The 7690-nt window shown below is 40.9% G+C and overlaps 4 non-coding genes across 4 annotated transcripts; all 4 read left to right on the forward strand.

Moving 5' to 3' along the window:
- Positions 1 to 739: 739 nt before the first annotated feature.
- On the forward strand, positions 740 to 812 carry trnam-cau (transfer RNA methionine (anticodon CAU)). Its single transcript has one exon. It is a non-coding gene; the product is annotated as a tRNA-Met (tRNA).
- Positions 813 to 1385: 573 nt separating this feature from the next.
- Positions 1386 to 1458, forward strand: trnam-cau (transfer RNA methionine (anticodon CAU)). Its single transcript has one exon. It is a non-coding gene; the product is annotated as a tRNA-Met (tRNA).
- A 3071-nt stretch (positions 1459 to 4529) lies between these two features.
- On the forward strand, positions 4530 to 4602 carry trnam-cau (transfer RNA methionine (anticodon CAU)). The gene has a single exon. It is a non-coding gene; the product is annotated as a tRNA-Met (tRNA).
- Positions 4603 to 4940: 338 nt separating this feature from the next.
- Positions 4941 to 5013, forward strand: trnam-cau (transfer RNA methionine (anticodon CAU)). The gene has a single exon. It is a non-coding gene; the product is annotated as a tRNA-Met (tRNA).
- Positions 5014 to 7690: the final 2677 nt, after the last annotated feature.

The following is a 7690-nucleotide window of genomic DNA, read 5'->3' on the forward strand; positions in this document are numbered from 1 at the left end:
AATGGGAAAAGGGTGGGAAGGGGTTATTATTTTATTTTAATTAGTCAGTTGAGAGTTTAGTTTAAATCCAGTAGATGGCGGTAATGCCACATTTTGGATGCCAAAATCAAGAAGAAGAAGAACTGAACTTGCATTTTTAACACATTTCAACACTGCCTTTGTTTTCTCTTTCTTCCTTCCCTCCTGCTGACAGCATGTGATTGATTCAGGTACTACAGCCATGAAAACAAGCACTCTGTGTTTATTATTATAAGTAATCATGTATTACTGAATTGAACTTGGATTTCAACAAATAACAACAAATTATAAACAATTGCCACAAGAAAAGCCTTCAACTTTTGGTGGCATTGGATGGGATTTGAACTCGGTCTGCCTTTGGTGTTTTCTCTTTCCTCCTTCCCCCCTCGCCTCCCCTCTTCTTCCCCTTTTTATACAGACAATTGTTCCACAGCTTTTCTATTGAAAGAGGATTGAACGATCCGTAGAGGCTTAAATACATTAGAGCCCCACCAGTCAGTTGAGCTCTCTGGCAAGAGACAGGACATTTTAATTTTACAGAGACGTATCAGAAGATGCTGGGGAGACTTTTCCAACTCACTGACATAACACTAGAGAGAAAAAGGAACAAACAAATTTTTTTCCTGAATTTCTGAACTAAGGATGTTACATTGGGAAAGGGATTTGAGAGGAAACAGAAGCATACAGTCCTGAAAAACCAACAATTTTGAGTAACTTCTAGGCCTCGTTGGCGCAGTAGGCAGCGCGTCAGTCTCATAATCTGAAGGTCGTGAGTTCGTGCCTCACACGGGGCAGGTTTGTTCTATCTGTGTTTCTGCCTGGAATCATGTACACTGAGATACAAAGGTGTTCATGGTGTACCAGCAGGTATGTTATGGTATTGAATGGTTTGTGGTGAATGGTTTGGCTAGATGCTAGACAGCCAAGCCACATAAAAGGTTTCCACTAAGATGCACCCATGCGTCAGTTTCAGTGAACTCACTATGTTTTGAGGGGTATTCTCTTTTTCTGTCAAAAGAGGGTTGAACAATCCGTAGAGGCTTAAATACATTAGAGCCCCACCAGCCAGTTGAGCTGTCTTGCGAGAGACTGAACATGCAGGTTTTACAGAGACACCAAAACAAGAGTATGAAACTCAACATCTACATTAAACTTGCACTTGCAGTTTCTACCAGGAGAGATGCATCAGAAGATGCTGGGGTTTGTGAGACATTTCCAACTCACTGACATAACACCAGAGAGAAAAAGAAACAAACATAGTTTTTTTTCCTGAATTTCTGAGCTTAGGACGTTACATTGGGAAAGAGATTTGAGGGTAAACAGAAGCATATGGTCCTGAAAAACCATCAATTTTATATGAATTCTGGGCCTCGTTGGCACAGTAGGCAGTGCGTCAGTCTCATAATCTGAAGGTCGTGAGTTCGAGCCTCACATGGGGCATGTGTTTTGATCTATGCATGGTTTCATCTGAAATCATGTATTATTAGATACACAGGTCCTTAATGGGTTTACTCTCACCCCTTTCATAGTGTCACTTTGAGCTGGAGCAGTTGCCTCTGCGACTAGCTAGTGAACATTGTGCAGCATTTAGAAGCTAAATATATTTCCCTTAAGGAGTTGGTAAAGATCAAGAACAGTGCAAAAAGATACTGGATATTGGACTTAATTTCATTGGGCGCCAGAAACATGACTGTTGGATGTGGAAATAAGCAACTTTTTGCTAAGAAGTTAACCTTAAAAGGTTATGATAGGTGTATGTTGTGTTCGCAACTTGTTTCCGCTGCCCCCAAGTGGCCAAAAAAACAGTTCATGGAGGTTTAAATAATGTGGGAAATGCTGATTGTAGAAGGAGGCTATGGGAAATGGATTTGCTGGAAAGCAGAGGCAAACGGCCATGAAAAAACATCAATTTTGAAGGATTTTTGGGCTTCGTTGGTGCAGTAGACAGTGCGTCAGTCTCATAATCTGAAGGTAGTGAGCTTGTGCCTCACATGGGGCACATGTTTTGTCCCTTGTATGGTTCTGCCTGGAATTATATACAGTGAGAGATAAATGTGTTTAGGGGTTAACCAGCAGGGATGTTATGGTGTTGAATGGTTTGTGTTAAGTGCTGACTGTCTTTGACCAGAAATCTCTGACTAGATGCCTGGTAGCCCAGCCACCTCAGAGAGTTCTACTACGAGGTTTCTGGTGGTCCTGGTTAAGTTGACAGTATCCAGTTGTCAATTTCAGTGAGCTCACTCTGCTTTGGAGGCACTCATTTTTTCTTGTCGAAAGAGGTTTGAATGAATCGAAGAGGCTTAAATACATGAGAGTCCCACCAGCCAGTAGAGACATCTTCAAGAGACTGAACATAAAAGATGTTTACAGCGAGCACCAAAAGAAGTGAGTTAATGAAACTCAGCATCTACATTAAACTGCACTCGCAGTTACTACCAGAAGAGATTCATCAGAAGATGCTGGGGTTTGTGAGACATCAGACATCAATCTCCTAATCCGAAGGTCATGAGTTTGAGCCTCACACAGGGCAGATGCTTTCTTATATATTTCATCTGGAATCCTGCGTCAGCAACACAAGTCTTTATGGTGTACCAGCAGAGATGTTATGGTGTTGAATGGTTCATGTGTTACGTGTTGACTCCCTGTGACTAGAAAACTCTGGCTAGCCAAGCAATGTAAAGATGGCTGTATACTCCCTCAGACATGCTTGTCAGAAGACGACCATTAAACCCCGCCCCAACCAGCGGACATGGGGAAGCTGCACATGGCCATTTTCCTAACTTTCTGATATGGACAAACCAACATTACGCCCACTTTACGCAGTGATTGCCTAGCTGTGCGAAGGGGAGGAGCCAAGGTTTGAACTTTCTCTTGCTCTCATTTTTCATTCTTGACACAAGTATTTCTGTCACTTTTTATGTTAACAACCAAGTGCAACACAGTGACTGCCTTCCAGGAGAGATTGTCTGAAAATATGTGCCATTATCCTCGTATCTGAACGATACTGTGTCTCCCCCACACCCCTCGCGTCTCTGTGACGTACGGCTTCTCACTCCGCGTTTTAGCGAAGCTGTTCGGAACAGGTACAGAGCACCAGAGGGAAAGAGACAAAGTCTTGGGAAAAATGTTCCAGAGTTTCGGTGCTAAGGACACTGCGCTGACCAAGCCATGAGAAATGGATTTGAGTGAAAACAGAAGTTTTTGGACTTGTAAAACCATCTATTTTGTATATGTTCTAGGCCTCGTTGGCACGGTAGGCAGTGCGTCAGTCTCATAATCTGAAGGTCATGAGTTCGAGCCTCACACAGGGCAGGAGTTTTGTTCTGTCTGTGTCTCTGCCTGGAATCATGTACACTGAGATACAAAGGTGTTCATGGTGTACCAGCAGGGATGTTATGGTATTGAATGGTTTGTGCTGACTGCGTTTGGCTAGATGCTAGACAGCCAAGCCATGTAAAGGGTTTCCACTACGATGCACCCATCCGTCAGTTTCAGTGAGCCCACTCTGTTTTGAGGGGGATTCTCTTTTTCTATCGAAAGAGGACTGAACAATTGATAGAGGCTTAAATACATTAGAGCCCCACCAGCCAGTTGAGCTCTCTGGCAAGACACCGAACATGCAGGTTTTGCAGAGACACCAAAACAAGAGCATGAAACTCAACATCTACATAAAACTGCACTCACAGTTTCTACCAGGAGAGATGCATCAGAAGATGCTGGGGTTTGTGAGACATTTCCAACTCACTGACATAACACCAGAGAGAAAAAGAAACAAACCTAATTTTTTCCTGAATTTCTGAGCTATGGACATTACATTGTAAAAGGGATTTGAGGGTAAACAGAAGCATAGGCCCTGAAAAACCATCAATTTTGTATGCTTTCTGGGCCTTGTTGACGCAGTAGGCAGCACGTCAGTCTCATAATCTGAAGGTCGTGAGTTTGAGCCTCACATGGGGCATGTATTTTGATACATGTATGGTTTCAGCTGAAATCCTGTATTATCAGATACACAGGTCCTTCCTTCGTTCACTCTCACTGCTCTCATAGTGTCGCTTTGAGCCGGAGCAGGCAGCTCTGCAGCAAACAGACAAATAGTTAGCGACTAGCTGGTGATTGGAGTGTTTAGAAGATAAATATATTTCGGTAAAGATGAAGAACAGAGCTAAAAGAGTGGCCAGAAACACCATTCCAAATGGTTGATAATGTTGCAACACAATTATTGCCTTCCAGGAGAGATTTTCGGAAAGCATGCGCTGTTATCCCCGTATTTGAACAATATTACGTCTTTTATGTTGGTGGTGGCGTGTGTTTTGGGTTCTGGTAAGACAATGAAATAAGATCCAGGAAGTCCAATTGGAGTAATGTATAAAAGAGATTATGTATACATTATCAAATAGGGTTATGTTGACATATGATGTTAATGCAGGGTATTTTTCCAACAGTTCACATATTGCATATTATTTTAAAGTGGAGACAACCAGTTGATTCCCTCTGGAATTGAGTTGGTGTGGGCCTCGTTGGCGCAGTAGGCAGCGCGTCAGTCTCATAATCTGAAGGTCGTGAGTTCGAGCCTCACACGGGGCAAATGTTATGTTACATATCTGAAATATTGTATGTACAATCAGACATACGAATTGGAGTGGCATCCTAGGATTTTTAGTTTCTGTTGGCTTTCTGCTTCCCTTCTGTTGCACTTTCATGCTAACAGACAGGCTTCAAACACTTAGAACATACAAAGTCTACTTGCTTAGTTTGTTCTTCCAGAGTTCTCCATGAGTGTTTTTTGAGACCTTCCTGCTTTTCAGAGTTTATGGTGTATATATACTCAGGGAAGGAAAAAGGAAATGGAGGGCAAATGGTGAAACAAACAAGGGACAGAAGCATCGGTGCATGAAGAACAATCCATCTTGGTTATATCATGGGCCTCGTTGGCGCAGTAGGCAGCGCGTCAGTCTCATAATCTGAAGGTCGTGAGTTCGAGCCTCACACGGGGCAAATGTTTAGATAAAGTCAAGTGCTTCTTGGAATTATGTAAAGCCAGATACATAATCTGTGATGTCAGGGTCTTCCCAGCCTGAGATCAGCAATACAAACAATCAGTGGTTGAAATTTAGTGAGCATACAAATTAAGAGACCTTGTTGCACTTTGAGAGATTTACAAGCACATGTTGACACTTAATTTCACTTTGAAAACTTGACAGACAAAATCTGCAATTTTTGGCAGAAAAAAGGAAACAACAAGCTTTTCTAGCCAGTTTTTACAGCTACAGATGGTGAGTCTTTGATACTCAAGATAGTTACTTGGTGGAGTATCACTACAAGTCTCTCTGTGTTTCTCCTCTCTGGCAATCACATCATTAACGTGGGCCTTAAATGTCATGTGTCTGTTTCCATAATAAGGCTTCTGCTGATGTTCATGTGTTGGACGTTGCTAAGAGAAAGTGTAAATAGTGTCACAGCTGAGAGATGATCAGATGTGTCCGCAGTAATAAATTTCACCCTGAGGAAAATATCTGTGCTATTTTTCTTTGTAAAGGGCAATCGTTTGAAGAATTCTCTCCTGCGTTACAGCCATCCACATCTGCAAAGCCTGTTAACTGGTGCCAGAAAGTCAGGCTCAAGTCTCTCACCAGTGCGGTCAGGGGAGACAGTGTAGCTCTAGGTTATGTAAATACACCTACAGAAGACAAGAAGCCTAAGTGACATCTGTAAAATAAAGTGACTCTCCACCACTGATGGTAAGATTATGCAAGTACAAAATATACTAAGATTACTAGGAATGTAATTTCCAGTCATTATCTTAAGTTTGAGCTACTGTGAAACACTGAATTTGCAGTAAATCATGTTTCAAAAAAATAAATAAAATGAAAGACTTAATGCAAATAACCAGTAAACATAAATATATATGTTCCTCTTTCACATATCTTTGATGGTCTAAGGATAAAGGGTGTCATGTTGTGCAGATTGGTAATCCCTTTGTGATTTTGACTAATGTTAATACATTTGACTTAACTCAAATTGACTTCTGATTCTTTATGAGCTGTTTAACTTTTGTTTTTTCAGCCCAGACAGTTTCTGGCTCTGGAGTAAGATGTACTACAACCTGAAATCACAGCAGATCCAGGCTGCAGCAGACATCACTGTTTGAGACCTACACAGGACGCAGGGAATTACAAATGACCTGAGGGATTGTTGATTTTACCTTGTGGTTGATTCTTACATTTTGAACTACAGTTTATTTTTTTGAATAAATCTACAGTACAGTAACTCAAAAAGAACATTTTCCCCCCTCTGTTGCAAAAATAGTCATGAAAACGAAGGTTTACACAGGGACAGAGTCACTACTGAGTTATATAATAATGAGGTCACTGGACTTTGTAGTGTTTTTGTTTTCTTCTGTGGGATCACTCTAATATTCCTGTGAAGACCTGCAGTGATCGCTTTTATACCACTGTTAACACTTCAATCCACTGTGATTGGTCATCGTAAGGAGTATTATTAGTATTATTAGTTGATAGACAGCACGAGGCCACATTAATTCATCAACATCTTTGGGAGTCTGGATGGGTTTTTTTTCCATCTATGGATGTTTTTGCTCATTGTTACAGTTGTTATTTGTTATAATTGCTGTAATATGATTGTTTTATATATTTACTCTGAAATTTATTATTATTTTTCAATACAGTACTTTTTGAAGATTTGGAATAAATCACCTTGAAAAATGTCGTATAAATTCAGATTTTTCTATCTCAGTAAAGTTGAATTAGAGGTTATAACTATCCTACTTGATTAAACACTGTCTAAACTTCTTATCAGCTGCAGCTGTCCAGGAACAGTCTTGACATTCAGGTTGACGTTTACAGAAAGCTTGGCTCACATCTCTCTGTTTACTACTGCGGTTTCAACATTACGCAACCTTTGGAATCAGACTTCAGAGTGGAACTTTCCCAGAGCTCGCCCTCCCCTACAGGTGCATGTGATGTGTTTATGAATAGCAGTGATGCTCACATGTCGGAGGAGTTCTGACAGGCATGTCTCAACTCTTTGATTTCTCTTTCCTTTTACTGCAGCAGCAGTTCAGTCGTACCTGCTGCCCTGCTGTTTTATCGTTAGATCGAGAATCTGTCGCCTGAAGGCAAGCACAAAAACAAACAGGTGCATCAAAATCAAAGTGGCTGTTAGTGTGTCATTTATGTATAAGAGTGGAGTGAAGGGGAGTATTTGTGTGATAATTTATATAGATCCTCTGGTATAGTTGGACCAAACAGGCATAACAAGCTTACCCTATATGAGGAGGTGGAGCATGACCTTTATCTTTGTGTCAGGACTTGTTTTGCACTACCTGTCAATGATGATTGGTTTGTTATCTCATCCATTAAAAGGTTACTTGAATATAGAATATAGAGGCCGCAGCTGTTCTAAGATGCAGTGTAGTTTATTCCCAATCAGCTTGCCTGAGTTTCCTGATTTATGTGAATGGGGGTGGATGTGAGATAAAGGTATAAACTGTTAAATATTAACCAATAACTAGCATATAAACAAGTAAAAAGCTTACACATGGAGAAGGGTTAACCTCATTAACTCTGCTTGGATGCCAGTGTCTGCTAGTTGTCCCTCTCGTCCTTTCTTGTGGTTTTGCGGTAATCATGAAGACCATGTGTTTACATAAATA

The sequence above is a fragment of the Thunnus thynnus genome, chromosome 24, assembly GCF_963924715.1.
Source record: "Thunnus thynnus chromosome 24, fThuThy2.1, whole genome shotgun sequence".
NCBI lineage: Eukaryota > Metazoa > Chordata > Actinopteri > Scombriformes > Scombridae > Thunnus > Thunnus thynnus.